Genomic DNA, 15,971 nt, shown 5'->3' with positions numbered 1-15,971 from the left:
TAAAAAACCTAGATATAAAACAACCTACCTACAGCCAACTGATCTTTGACAAGGCAGACAACAATGTACACTGGGAGGCCGGGCGCGGTGGCTCACGCCTGTAATCCTAGCACTCTGGGAGGCCGAGGTGGGCGGATCGTTTGAGCTCAGGAGTTCGAGACCAGCCTGAGCAAGAGCGAGACCCCATCTCTACTAAAAATAGAAAGAAATTATATGGACAGCTAAATATATAAAATTAAAAAAAAAAAAAAAAAAAAACAATGTACACTGGGGAAAAGAAACCCTATGCAATAAATGATGCAGGGAAAACTAGATAGCCACATGCAGAAGAATAAAACAAGACCCCTATCTCTCACCACTCACAAAAATTAATTTAAGATGGATAAAACTCTTAAATGTAAGGCATGAAACCATAAGAACTCTAGAGGAAAATGTAGGAAAAAACTCTTCTAGATATCAGCCTAGGCAAAGAATTTATGACAAAGACCCCAATGACAACCACAGCAAAATAAATAAATAAATAAATGGGATTTGATAAAACTAAAAAGTTTCTACACAACTAAGGAAATAATCAACAGAGCAAATAGACAACTTACAGAATGGGAGAAAATATTCATGAGCTATACATCCAATACAGGGCTAACATCCAGAATCTACAAAGAACTCAAGCAAATCAGCAAGAAAGAAATCAAACAACGCCATTAAAAAGTGGGCAAAAGACAGGAACAGAAGCTTTTCAAAAGAAGACAGACAAATGGCCAATAAACATATGAAAAAATGTTCAGTGTCACTAACCATCAGGGAAATGCAAATTTAAACCACCATGAGATGTCACCTTACCCCAGTTAGAACGGCTTTTATTAAAAAGTCCCAAAACAATAGATGCTGGCGTGGATGTAGGGAGAAAAGAACACTTATACACTGTTGGTGGTACTGCAAATTAGTACAGCCTGTATGGAAAACAGTATGAAGATTCCTAAATGAACTAAAAGTAGACCTACCATTTGATCTAGCAATTTCACTACTGGGTATCTACCCAAAGGAAAAGAAATCATTTTATCAAAAAGACACCTGCACTCGAATATTCACTGCAGCACAATTCACAACTGTAAAGATGTGGAATCAACCCAAGTGCTCTTCAATTCATGAGTGGATTAATAAAATGTGGCATACCATGGAATACTACTCAGCCATATAAAAGGATGAATTAATGCCTTTTGCAACAATTTCAATGGAACTGGAGGCCATTCTCCTAAGTGAAGTATCTCAATAATGGAAAAACAAACACTGTATGTACTCTCTATTAAATTGGAACTAACCAATAGGCCCACATGTGCACAGAGGGAAGTAAAACTCAATGGAAACCAAGCAGGGGTGAGACAGGAGGAGCAAAGGGGAAAAAACCAACCTAATGGGTACAATGATCACTATCCGGGTGATGGGCACAGCTATAAGCCGTGACTCAAGCATTACAAAAGCAATCCACATAACCGAAAACATTTGTACCCCCTTAATATTTTGAAATTTAAAAAAAAAAGAAGTAATCTGTCTAAAGACCATGAGAATTTCTGACAGAGCTGTAACACTCAATGAAAATGTTTCATGAATTAACTTTTGTTCCCTAGAAGGTGTGGTGGACTGATTCACAATCAGATCAATAATTCACTGATTTTAACATTCCATTTTTAAATTTATTCAAAAATGTCTATTTTCTGGCTAAGATCCACCACTTTCTCAGAAGGTCTCTTTACTTTCTCTTTACTTCTACCAGCGGACTTTTTTTTTCAGGAAAATTTTTTACAAAGAAACATTTTATCACTTCACAAAAGTTATAGTATAAGTCAGTCTCAAACAGAGCAAAGCCAAAGTGAGATATGGACACTGGATAGTTCACTAGGGTGATACATATCTTAGGGTCTTGCTTCTTAAAGAGGAAGTCATCTCAGCAAAACTGCAAATAACCAATTTCAACATGGACCTTTAGAGTCACTCTCAAATAGCTGAAATTTCTGTTAAATCCAGGACTGCTAAGAGTTTACTATATTTAGTCTTTTACCATTTATATTTATTTTAGGTTCAGAGTGTGAAATACCTGAGTTCAAGTCCCAGTATCATTTTATAACTGGGATAAATGATAAGACCCAAGATTGATTCCAAAACACAGAAAAAAATACAAACCATCCAATTCATAGAAATCAAAAGAAATATACGAAAAGTACCTAACATTTTTAACAGGCAATAAAGAAATGTTATCCCCCCACCCAATAATATATATGAATCCATAAAATTTACTAAAAAACTTTTGCTGACAGAAACTGTTTCTACCTTGGAGGTGAAAATGTTGATGAGGAGAGAAAAAGGACTATACATAAACAATAACAGAACAAAACAAAAAATGTGTGTGTGTGTGTATGTGTGCATAGAAGGAAGAAATCAGCCTCCTACTTTTTAAAAAGTTCCTGTTGTATATAAATCCAAATAAAGATTTCATTACTTCATCCAATATAACTGCTTACAAAATAACTGGGATAGTGATCTATCATTAATTAGATGATTATATATTATCATTATATTATTAGTATAATAGATGATTATGTTAATCTATAATTAGATAATTATATGTTATTGTTATCACTAATAATTATGATACAACTACATTGTTTAGTTCCCCTTAATTACTCTACTATAGCCAATGTAGTTAACACATAAAAAGTAAAGAGGCATGACAAAGTGATGGTACTTAACCAAATATATAAATTTGGAGTAAATTCAGAATGAATGTGAAATGTGACAGTGACTGGATCTGCCACATTAGAAAGTCTACCATACAATTCTATGCTGAAACAAACAAAAAAGATGATGCTTGAAAATATTTCCTTTGCTCCTGGCAAAGCAAAATTTGCAAAAGTGAAAATTAAAATGATGGTGAACCTATATAAGAATGTGCATACAAAGTATATAATTCTGAATGAAATATAATTCAAGAGAAAGTCAGGACATTGTATAAATATTTTGATGAAGGAAGAGGTGGTGTAACTGCTACTGGGTGCCTACTGACCCATTTGTTACCAAAACTGAACATTGCTAAAAAAGTCAAATGCACTTTCTTTGTAGAATGTGAAATTAACAAGAGATCCCCATCAAATGATAGAAGCTTGGGAAATTCTCCCAAGCTGAAAACATCCAGAGACCAAAAAGGACACAGACTACAGAGTGTTCACCTCCAAGGATAAAACATATCCAAGAAACAGCAGCAAGCAGTAAGCATTACGGAGACTAAGGACTAATATTCAACTTTGTGACAATGCAGGAGGCTTTGTGTTTCAGCCAGGAATGTTCTTTTGTTATGCAAACCCCAAGACACACGAGTCAAAAATAAGACTTGTATACTGATGATGTAATGCAAAGTCACCTAGCCTTCATCCTAGACCAAAAAATTATTTCACAACTTTAAAGACTTGAGTCCTACTTACAGAATCATTAAGAGTCTGAAGCGATCTCTTAAACTTTTCAGTTAAATTTGATCACATTTTATGAAGCTAGTTATATCCTAAATTCACAAAGGTTTCAGGAAATACCATTTGCAAATATCAAAGGTCTACTGAACATAGTTTTTCTACATCTTCACCTCTTACTATATGTTATACATGGTATTTCCATGTAAGATGGGCAATTTAAAAGCAATCTCTATTCACAGCAATGTGATTTTGAAGATACTTTTCTGACTGAGCCAGAGTAAAGGGCATTTTTATAAACTAAGAGCCTAAAATATAAAAATGCTAGTATTAAGAGTTTCCCCTTCTCCTAAAATTGTTAGTCTCACTGTGGAAATAGTCTTTTTGCAAGTAAAATAATTCATACTAAAAAACTAATTTCAGTTTTTCTACAACAATTAGTGTTATTTTATTTACAATAAAGATTGAGGTGCTATTATTCAAATATTTTTAAATGTTCATTAACAGTTATTCTAACTTTTAAATGTAGGATTCCTTATTAATTATATAAAATTAATGTAATAATCTTTTCTTCTATAGCATTTAAGAATGATAAAAACTGGGGAGGCATTCATTTCAGGAAAATGGAAGTAACTTAGGTCTCAACCATAGAACTGTAAGGTATGGCTTAAGTATTCGATACTGATAATAGTTACACACGTTTTTTAATGACTCACTTCCTTGAGTAAATCAGGGTAGATTTCAAGTTTATACCCATAATGATGTCACTCTCAATCATTTGGATTCTGGTATGCTTTCTTGAGTTGGAGAGGAGAAATGGAATTACAGCTGGCATGCTAGAAAACTGCACATTGGAATATGTCACACAGGTAAATATCTTGCACTTGGATGGGAAAAAATATTGAGAATCACTGACTTGGATCACAAAATCTGTTTTACTGCTGAATGAGACCATAAGGACTCTCTAGTTCAAATTCTAACTCTTCACTCAGTTCAGTGCTTGCTTCACTACACCCAATAACTACAGGCAAATGTACATTTAAACTGCAAGTGTGTTCTGTAAGAATCAGAACCCTATAGTTATAAAACACATTCTAGGGATATCTGCAAGACATTGCTCCCAAACATTTGTGGTTTATATGAAAGGAATTTAGGGCAACCATCCAACAACAGATGATAATCTAAGGTGAAAAAAAATAAATCAGGAATCCAGACAAACTGGACATGTTTTGGGGTTAAAAACTATTTAAAGTAAATTTATGATTGTCCTTAGGGAGATACAGTAATCTAACAACTATAAAGGAACAGCTATTCTGAGATGTTTCTTATTCTTTTGTTTGTACAAATACCAAGGTCATTCACTTAAAGTAAACTTAATGTATATTATCTTTTAATTCCCTATATGTGAAATTAAGGACTTTAAGGATGGTAGAACATATTAATACCAGAAGAGATAAAATTAATGCTGCCATGCAAAGAACTGAATACAGAAGTTGAGCACTTCCTAAATTCAGGCATTTTGTCTATTAATACATTGTCTCATTTCTTCTACATAACCTCGTTTAACCTATTTAATAGATGAGGAAATTATGATTTAAAGAGATTAAGTAACTTGCCCAAAATCACACAGAAGAGAAACTAGAACCAAAACCCAGATTATCTGACTCCAAAATAAATGGCTCTTCTTTTCATTACACTACAAACTGGCAAGAAACATCTACATTAAAATTTCCAGTATTTTAATTAATACTTACTAAAGAAAGAGATAATATCAAGCTTAGAGTAAATGGTGATGATATACAGAGTTTAAGAAATAATTCCAAGTCATATATGACATTAAATTTTTTAAAGCCAAATATGTAATATCCCAAAAATGGAGAAATTTGAAAATTTTAGTAGAAAAGCACTAAACTTCATCTTCCCCAGACATTTTGAATTCTAAGGAAGAAACTGGCCCCATATTTTGTCAACCATACAGCAAATTATTTGGTAAACTAGAATTATACTTCTGCTTACAGAATAAAAAAAAGTAACTTCATGGGTCTATCCTTTGTTCTCACGCTAATTTGTCCCCTCTTCTTTTCCATTTTTGCCCCATACCTGGGAGCCGTCTTCTAATTTAAGATAACTGACCCTCACATTCAGGAACTCCTACAAATTTAGATGCAAGTACAGACACATTGAAATGAAGAGCATAAAACTGCAATGATTGGTAGAGTGTTACAGAAGATATGTAAGTTTCAGTTATTTTCCAAATCATTAACTATTGTGGAATTTTTGGTGACTTTTCTTCTCTAGTTTTCTCAATTAATTTTAAAGCATTTAACTTTTATAATCAAATAAAAACAGGGGAAAAAAAGGAGTAACAAAGGGAAGGAGACAGGGAGGCAGAGAAAAACTAGAGCTTTAATTAAAAAAAAAAAAAATCTAAATATCACATTGTTGCCAAATTACCTGAATCTACCACTAAAGTTCCAAAATTATGACCTGCTTTTTTCCTTTAATCTCTCAATGGCATGGTAGGTTAAACATACCTAAGTATGCCAAAGACAAATGAAATACGAAAAAATAATAATGAGGCAATCCAGAGATCTATAAATTCTGAGACATAGTTCTTCATTTCAATATTTAAGAAATTAGGATATAAATGAGGTAAGTAAGAAAAACAGACTTAGGTATTCTAAAACTAAAAAGCAGAATTCAAATACTTGAAGAATGCTGGAATTTTCTAAGTATGGAAAAATTACAAATACACATATATATGAATTTATACCCCCATCCTCTTTTATTATAAACTGAAGTTCTATATTAAAATATTCCTTTATCAACAACATGAGACAACACCTAAGACAGTTTTGAGTCCTATCAAAATACTGACTTAAATCTCTCTAGATACACTTCAATCTCCATGAAGTAGTTCCACTAAAAAAAGTTCACATTTATAAGCTTTTTCCACTACAAAAATACATTCTTACTCCAAAACATATGTAAGACTGCTCCAAATTATTATGTTACCAAAACATCAGATAATTGATAGTCCCTTCAAAAGAAAAAAACTCATTTATAAATCAAGTACAAAACTATAATCTATTAACACAGGAGTCCAATTAAAACAAAACTTTTATTTGTATAATAAGTTTATCAGATTTCCTTTTTTCTGATTATCAAAATGCAATTAACTTGCCTGTGCCTTGATTACAAAGTTGATGACTTCCTGCTCACTCACACGATTGCTCTGAATAGTCTCATTTAATTAAAATACTATCGTTTTTATAAGCACAATTCCCATTTGCAAACAGAAATAAGCATCTTACAACATTTTAATATTATATATATATATTTATCCTAGTTTTTCAGTCTTGATCATTTCAGTTCCTCTGTTCCTTAATATTTACTGTGTAACAGTTATCTTGAAAATATTACTGCTATCTAGGTGGTAGAAGGTACAACTCAATTTTTCAGCATTGTTTGAAATTTTTCAGAGTAAACTACTCGAAAAAAAATTGGCCAGCGTTCACAGATCAGAGTTATAACTACATCTACATTTAAGATGAAATGAAAGGGACTTGTCTACGAAAAGCCTCAATTATTTTTTCCGGACTAATGACATCAATCTTTGAAGTAGTGCAGAAGCTGCATTAACTGGACACTATACAAATTTAGATGGTGTATATTTAATGCTGCCAGCTGTAAGTACAGAAGAGAAACAGATCTTCACCAAAGGTCTTTCACAGAAGAAAAGAGGTTTCCAAGCATGGCTATGGACTCTTTTAATATATTCCCAATACCTTGGAAGCATAGTTCCCTTGGTACTAACAGAAAAGCATTCCTCGATTACAATAAGATATACTCAACCTTCCTGTGCACTGAAAGAAAAACTTGGGGTTCCTCACAAATGTCTAAAAACCACATAGGTATACCAGGACTACAACACTGCACTATATTTTGCAATAGTCTTTTTTTTAAATCCTATTCTCATGTTTCAATCACACGTGGATTGAAAAGTATTTTCTAGTCTTTAATTACTAAAATTCTTATTGATTTTTTCCATTACACTTTTATATATGGTAACTTCATTTGAGAAATGTATTATCTTAAAATGTCTGGAGAAAGAGAAAATGGTAGTACACCTTTACAACAATGATAGTGAGACTACTAGGAATAGATGCAACTTCTTCCGAGTTAAAAGGATTAGAGCTTCATTTTTTTTTTTTTAAACCATAAGGTGAATGAAAATGAAAGGCTATCAGCCTTAACAAATTATTAGATTTTGGATTACACTGCAGTGGATAGCAAAATCACCAATTTTCAAGGGAAAAAGCTACCACTTCACAGTAAACTTATTTGCGCAAGAAGTATCCTGGCCCTACCAACACCAGCCTAATGAGCGTGTTTCAGAAACTTGATCCTAAGGAAAACTTTAAGGCAGAAGGTTGACCCAAAGGTGCCTCCAAACACCTTCCCAACCCTAAATGACAAAGAGACCACAGAGCAGAAATTACTCCGACAGCATTAGCTTCACACTTAGGACTCTATCTCTAATTGATTAGACTCTTGGGGGACACCTCTCTCTAGCCAAGATGGGAGGAGAAAGAAGAGGTGGAGGATAAAAGTGGAAGGAGAAGCTAACATATGGGAGGAGAGACGGGGGGAACGACCCAGCTGGTCAAGGGCCCCAGAGATAGGAAGGGCTTGGGGGAACAGCCCAGGGTTAGGGGTGGCCGCCCCAGCGAAAGGGCAACACCGAGGGGAAGAGCAAGCAGAGAGAAGTGCAGGCAGGATAGGCGGTGCCCACAGTCCCCTCTACACTGCCCCACACCCTTGTAGCCCCCAGACCCCGCGTCGGGGCGGAGCCACTGCGCCAGCCACAGCCCGTTCGCGCGGGCACCCGCCCCCTCAGCCTTCGGGTCCCGGGTTGGTGGGAGGGGCGGGCCTCGCGGGACCAGGTGTGCAGCGTGGCCCAAGCCCGAACCAGGAATGTTCCGCTGCGGGCGAGAGGATGGGCCGGTGACCCCACAGCCTGGGCGGGGGCTGGGGAGCCGGCCGAGGGCGGAGGAAGAGCCCTCGGCGCAGCCCCAGCCGCCAGGGCCGAATTCCGGACGCCCCCCTGCGGGCAGAGATTGTTGCCCCCGCTCTAGGATTGCCTTCCCTCCTTTCCCCCCTCCCCCCGGCGTTGCCCCGGGCAACAGCGCCTACCGCCGGCGGCGTGAAACGCACCTACCTAGAACCTGACAAGAAGGAGCCCCTCAGACTCCGGAGCCAGTCGCCACCCCGCATCACGGGGGTCGGCACAGCCAATAGGAGCAGCTGTCACGAACCTCTGCGGCCAATCCTGCTGCACTCCGGTCTCCGGGCACCCTCGAGACCTCAGCCAATAGGCAAGAGTGGAAGGCGGGAGCTGCCGCCCGGCCCCCAACCCCCTCCTCCACCACCTCCCAGGAGGCGGGGCGCGGCCGATTGGCCGGGACCCCGGAGGGGGCGGGACTTGGGCTAGAGGGCCGGTGGGCTCGGGCGTAGCTGGGGCTGCGGGCGAGGGGAGCGGAGGCGTGGTGTTGTGGCCGCCGCCCTCTGGGCCGGCTCCGCAGCGGGGGTGGGGGTCCCGAGGTCCGCCCGTTCGAGCTGTTCTCCCCGCCTTGGTAACCTGCTCCTCTCTAGCTGGTGTCCTGGGCTGCCCAGGGTGGGATGAGGCCGAAGGCGGACGACGGCGTCACAGGAAACTTTGGGAGGCTCGCCTGGCCACGGCCGGGAAGTGGCCGGACCTAGGGTGATAAGCTGAGGCCGCCTGCAAGGGGCTGCTCGGCGGGTCCGCAGCCGGAAAGGAATTCGGAGAGTGGGGGCGGAGGCGTGATTAAAATGTTAAGTGTGCCCGCGGGGTGCTGGGCGATGCCCGGAGCTGAAATCTCCAGGAAGGGAACATACTTTGGGGCCGCGGGTTCTCCACCCCTAAATAGAGACTTTTCACCCTCAGAATCAATTACTCTTTTCTTGTACGCTCCCGCATTGTATTTGCATTTATCGTCACGTTGATTCCTTTGGAATGGTTTTCAGCTTCTCCAGTGTACTCTGAATCCCTTAAGTGCAGGAACGGTCTTTCTCATTCATTCCTGCATTACCAGTGACTGAGGCTCTGTCTAAAAATATTAAAATATTAGACACTCAATGCTGGAATTGTCATAGATGCTGTCAAAAAGCGTACAGCAGGTCCCGGGAGTGGTCCCCTGTAATAAGTCCTTACCTCTTCCAGAGTCAAGAGTGCGTAGAAACCCCAGACTGGTTTGATATTTCAGCGAGGGCTGTTTGTGAAGCGTCCTTCCCCAAAAGAACTTGGTAGAAAATGAGTAATGTGAGCTAAAAAGATTACTAGGTGATCTGTAACAGTGTGGTCGTTGTTACTCATCACTATTCGACCTTTCCATGCTCCTGTAGCAGGATTTTTAAGGCGTTTTATCTTGCACGTTTTATCTTGGTTGAGCCACATTCTTTGCCTGGAGCAAATCTAACGTCAGCCTCGTATCCACCCTCTCCTAAAAACCTTTGAGTTATGTGGCAGCCAAAGAAGAGTGGTGAATATTTTTTCTAAGCAGCTTTATTTATTTCACCATAGTGGGCAGCCCTACACATAGAAAAACATAAATCTTAAGTTGGACTTTTTGTATACGGTTTCAAAGCCAAAGAAACCAAAACAAAAATTAAAAATAAGAGGCTTGTTCTGCTTGTTGAAAATGGGGCATGAGATTTCCCTCCCATTCTTTTTCTCTGAACATTTGCCTTAGAAGACTTGTAATTGTTAAGTACTTGCTCATCTTTTTAAAATGTATGTAAATCTTTTTGGAGACTAGATAAGTATTTTGTCAGCTTTATGATCCAGAAGTGACTTTCTCTAGAACCCTGGAGCCTTTTTTCTCTTTTTAATGCTGCAAATATCAAGGGAGATAGCACCCCTATCTCCCAGTTTCTGTGAGAGAGTAGGAGTCTAACTTCATTGGGCACCTTGCTCCAAGTTGCAAATCTACCTTCTGTCATAAAGATGTGAGTTTTTTCCTCTGGTTAAAGCCAATTAGCTAATACAGATGGTCACCGCAATTACCAAGTAAAGATGAATTGTGACAAATGGTGTGTCAAGTCTTCTTACTTGAGGACTAGTTATTGTTTTTATCTTGAAGACATGTATGTAATGTGTTGTATCTGCTTGGCTATATAAAAGGGTGCGATTTCTTTCTGTCTTTGCAGTCTCTTAGCAAACCGTGCTGTGCATCACATTCAGGTTTAATGCTTATTTGATAATAAAAGTGTTTTCTTTCTCTACCACCTTTGTGGAGAGGATTTCTGGGTTGGGAGATTTTATTTTTAATTTCCCCAGCAATGCCTACACCCAGAATATTAAGAGGACAAAGTTAAGGAAAGTAATTACTTCTTAGTTTTTAATTTGCTCTCTAAAATGATCTCCCATTAGTTGATACTTTAGCACTGAACTACAAATAAATTTTAATAGAATAAGAAATGATAATGTTTGGTAGGTATTTTGTAGTGACTGTTAAATGCACAAACTAAGCCTCTGTGAGTAAACCTCTTAAACAGAAGTTAACTTTCAGTGAACATTAAATGTTGTGATAATGTGTCATGTCAATATGAATGCAGTGAATGAAAGTTTCTACATTACATACTTAGGAAAAGCCAAAACACAACTTTGGATTCACTACTGAATACCTTTCCCCACAACCTTAAGATTTTCCTACTTTTATACAAAGGGAATCTAAATCTAGAAAGATGTGGTTGATTAGTTATTACATATTTGCAGAAAGTAGCTTTAAAGATATGGTGAAAATAGAACTGTTTGATATATAACACTTCTGTGTGTATATGTTTTTAAGGAACCCAAATCTCTAAAAATAGTAAGAATCTTTCCATTTCTGCAACAATTATTCTCTCAGTTCTCACCTATTCATTCAAGAAACTTAAAAATTGCCTAACATATGCCAGGCATTGTGCTAGGAAATGCAGTTTTGAATGAATGTACTTGAAGGAAATGAACATGGCATAATCTATACTGTATTTTTGAAACTGAAAAAAACACTTGCAAATTCAGTTTTAAATTTTTTCCTTTGTTATAATTATCACTTTGCATTGCAACACATTTAACAAACATTTGGTTCACATAATTTCAAAAATACTGTACAACTTTCTTTATATCTTGTAAATGTAGGGAGAATATGGAAGAATGAAGAAAAATAATTTCCTGTCTAGATAATCCATGAGTTTCATAAAATACTAACCACCCCCACAGGGCCTGGAGGGATATGTATCTCAGTTGAAGTTGTTGGCATAGAATTTAATAGATCTGTCTTTTATCATTAAAATTTAGATTTGTACCAAGTAGTACCATGACTTTTGAAATGCCACAAAGTACTACCTAGTTATAGGCAAATAAATCCTTAGTATATATTCCATTTGCCCAAATGCCAATTTTGTCTCTTCTAATAACATTACTTACCTGGACAAATGAATTCAATAATATGGACATCAAATCTATGTGATTAATAAAAAATCATTTAAAAAGTTCTTCACTTTTTTTGATTAGCACCATTCATGCCTCACCTCATCTCTCCTGCTCCTTTATTTTCCTGTTTAAAAGTTTCTCACAGGGTTCGAGAGGAATCTTAGTTGTGTGCCATCTTAGTTCAGTAGTCCCCATACTTACCCCTAACTGGTTTTCTTCATCTGTGTCTCTTGTCTTTTCCTCCTTTCTGCCAACTCCTTTGATTTTTGATTCTCTGCTCTTTAATCCACAATTCACACCTGTTAGGCAGGGACCAAATCTGCAGGTGGCAGATACAGACCAGGAGGGCATTCCTAGAGGCAGAAAAACCTAGGGACCAATCACGGGAAGGAGGTGCAGGAAAATGCAGAACACCTGACAATCAGGTATATCAATCATCTGGTAACATCCCACACCTCCGTCAGCCCTCCCCCGGACCAGGCCAATAAAAGGAAACCACCTGGGAGTCCTTAACATCTTTCTCTACTCATGGAGACTGATCCATTCCTCTCTCTGGAACATACTTTCGCTTTGGATAGCTTCCTACTTTTCTGCAATAAAAGCTGTTTGTGTGGAATTGCTTCCTGTCCGCGATCACTCTGTTGTACCGGCCTATTTGTGATTTTTCCAAGCAAGAAGCCAAAGAACCAGGACAACAGTCCACCAAGAGGCTGGACCTGACATACCTAACCACTTCTAAATAGAGATAGTGATGATGTATACAATATGGAAATCCTATCTATCTTTATTCTGTACATGCTGCAGTGTCTGTTTTTAGTGGATATAAATTTCTTTGGATTTGAAAATTGTTCTCTTGAATGAATACTGTTACTAGAGGTCACATTTGTGCAAAATTTTCTATAAAACTTGCTTTTGGCTTCCAAATTTCAAATTTTCAAAATGGCCATATGGCTTCTTTTATTTTTTAAATCCATGTAAGGAAAATAAAGAGGGGAGGCAGAGGAGGGAAGAAAAGAAGGTGAAGCAGAGTTGGAGGAAGAAAACTTCTATTCTGCCTTCACACTAGATGTGGAATTCATTAATCCCATCTCACAACCATCCCTCCCAGCCAGAGGTTGGCTGTCCTAGCACTCCGATATTGATGTTGCTGCTTCCCTGACCTTCTGCTCTCCATTGAGAAATACCACCACCAACATTCCTAATCAAGACATGTCCTCCCTGAATGCCTCTGGATCACTCAAGGCCTGTCCCTTTTTAAGCCATCCTTTTCTCAGAATTTACCTGTCCTTTTCCTCATTCCCTTATCCCTGGCTCATTATACATTCAAATTGTCAAATGTGTCCCAGTGAGAGAGTGCTGGAATAATGATATGTATATGTGGTGTCAGCAGAATCACCTGAGGACCTTTTCAAAAATACAGACTCCCAGATTCACACCCAAAGATTCTGACTTGGAAGGTCTGAGAAGTGTTCGGAAAATCTGTATGTTTGGAATGAAACCAGTGAATCTGGTTACATGATGTGTTGAACTCAGGCACTTATCTCTACTGGCTCCTGAAACTCCTTGGCCCAGCATAAACACAGATCCAGATCATCAGGAATCTAGTGCCCAGGGATCTCTGAGGACATGGGTGAAAAGAGAGGCTGAAAACAACAGAATTGGTTGAAAAGTCTGTATAGAGTAGGGAGATCCTCAAATCATTTCCCCCACCAAGCAACGAGGTAACACACTTCCCTACCCCAATCTAGAGACAATAAGGTTTACTCGCTGGTGTGGTTGAACTAGAGAAGTTTGATCTTAAAGACCTTAGGACAGCTGAGTACTGTATAAGGGTGAGGTGCCTTACCATACATGGGGGTGAAGGGAATAAATAACCAAGTCTGCATACTGAACTGTGAGACTTCTTCTGTCCCTCAGCTCCCATAATGACTGTTTCCAGGTTTATATGCCTCAGAGAAGAGATTTGGAGGGTTCCCTTCTAGGGAAATTGACCTGCACGTGGGAAAAATACTTTTATAGCTACTGACGGTTTCTTCCAAAATAACCAGATCTGCTGCCTAATCATATCAAAAATGAGGTCTGTGCATCCACAATTTCCAGCTATGCAAGTAATTTCCCTCACTCTTAAATATGAAGAGAAATCTAAGGCTCACCACTCTTCAGGAACCCCACAGTCATGAAAATCAGACACCAAAACAAACAAATAAAAAAGGCAGGGGGTAGGAGGAGAGCAATGCAGAGAACAGAAGAAAATTCAAAAGAACTATTAGCAATATCCGTAAAGAAAGATGATATTACATCTATGAAGGAAAACAGGATGCTATTTTTCTAAAGAAATATTCAGAAAGAAAGATGAGCTTTTGGAAAGTAAAAAATAAATTTTAACATTCAGTAGCAGATGATAAAATGAAGTTAAGAAGTCTCAAAAGAAAAACAAAAAGACAAGCAGTTGGAAAATATGAGAGAAAAGAAAATTTAGGATCAATGCAGAAGAGCAAATATCTAACCTACAGAAAGTGAAAAGAAGGTAGGTAGGGTGAGGAGGATTGGAATTATCAAAGAAAGACATTTTCCCAATACTAAAGGACCTGAGTTTCCAGACTGAAAAGGATCTAGTGAGGGCCTTACAAAATGAATGAAAATGATTTACACAAATGCACTCAATCCTGAAATCCCAGAACAGCTGAGATTTCTTAAATTCCCTAAATGCTTCAGATAAAATAACAGATTGCAGACAGAAAGATCAGGCATGAGAACAAAGAAGGACATTGGATGTTTTAACAATGAGATTGAAAGCTACAAGAAAATGGAGCAATATCTTTAAATTCTCAAGGGAGATTATTTACTATCTAGAATTCCCTATAAAGCCAATCAATCAAGTCTAAGAGTAGAATAAAATTATTTTCAAACATGCAAGATCTCAAAGTTTTCTTCCTATGGAACCTTTTCTCAGGAAGATACTTGAAGATGGTTTCCACCAAAAGGAGGGATAAAAATAAGACAGATAAAGACATGGAATCAACACTGGAGAAAGGAAAGAGGAATATCCAGGATGACAGTGAAGGAAATTTTTTCCAGGGTAACAACTGTATGACAGGCCTAAAAGGCAACCAGTATGCATGAGACGGGAGAATGGAAATCTCCAGAACTGATGTCTCCAAGAAAAAAAAAAAAAAAACAATGGAGTCAGCAGATTTCTTGATGTATTTCACCACAGAGAGATATATAAGAGTTCTGACAGAATTTGGAGATGACTTGAAGGTAGACATATAAGAGATGAAACAAATGGAAAATGAAGCAATTATTTACCACAGGGAAAAGATTTGTTTAAAAAAAGAAACTTTACATTTTAAAAAATGCAATCATAGTACACATGTAACTCAGCCCTAAAAATTATTATACAGTCATCCTAATCTAAACATGAAATATTGATTAAACCAAAAATTAGAGTATTATAGTTCCTACAATATTGTAGGACTAGGGTGAAGGAAACAGTGGAAGTAGTATGAAAGATCTAAATCCTCTTCTTACATAGTAGAAAGTCAGCAGGTAATTTCTAGTACTGAAAAATCAAGAAACGACATTGTAAGCATGCTTCATGGTAGAAAGGGTAAATACCGGTGCTATAAGTAGAGTTCAACTATGAGGATGGTGATGGGGACCGAAGAGTAATGATGGTTAGGGCTGGAGGTTATGAACCTTGGGATGTCATTTCACTTGTATTGTTTTGATAGAAATAAGAGGGTTTTTTTGTTTGTTTGTTTTGTTTTATAAAGGGTGGGGGGAGGGGATGGGTGTATACCTACATGATGAGTGTGTTGCGCACCATCTGGGGAATGGTCACGCTTGAATGTGCTGACTCGGGGGGATGGGCGGTACATAGGCAATATATATTCTGAACTTTTGTACCCCCATAATAAGCCAAAAAAAAAAAAAAGATCCGTAGGTAAGTCTGTTGCACAACCTAGTTTGAGAACTACTGGGATAAAAAGTAGCAAAGGACACCCGTCCCCATCACT

General features: G+C 38.0%; 1 protein-coding gene across 1 annotated transcript in view; it reads right to left on the bottom strand.

The window, feature by feature from the left end:
* FER (FER tyrosine kinase) overlaps nt 1–8,720 on the bottom strand; it is a 395,460-nt gene extending 386,740 nt beyond the window's left edge. Inside the window, exon 1 of the mRNA XM_069492253.1 lies at nt 8,677–8,720. The gene's annotated coding sequence lies outside the window, so the exon portion shown is untranslated. The remainder of the gene's footprint in view (nt 1–8,676) is intronic.
* Nucleotides 8,721–15,971: the final 7,251 nt, after the last annotated feature.

Source organism: Eulemur rufifrons, chromosome 17 (genome assembly GCF_041146395.1).
Source record: "Eulemur rufifrons isolate Redbay chromosome 17, OSU_ERuf_1, whole genome shotgun sequence".
Classification (NCBI taxonomy): domain Eukaryota; kingdom Metazoa; phylum Chordata; class Mammalia; order Primates; family Lemuridae; genus Eulemur; species Eulemur rufifrons.
This window is presented reverse-complemented; position numbering and strand designations above follow the sequence as displayed.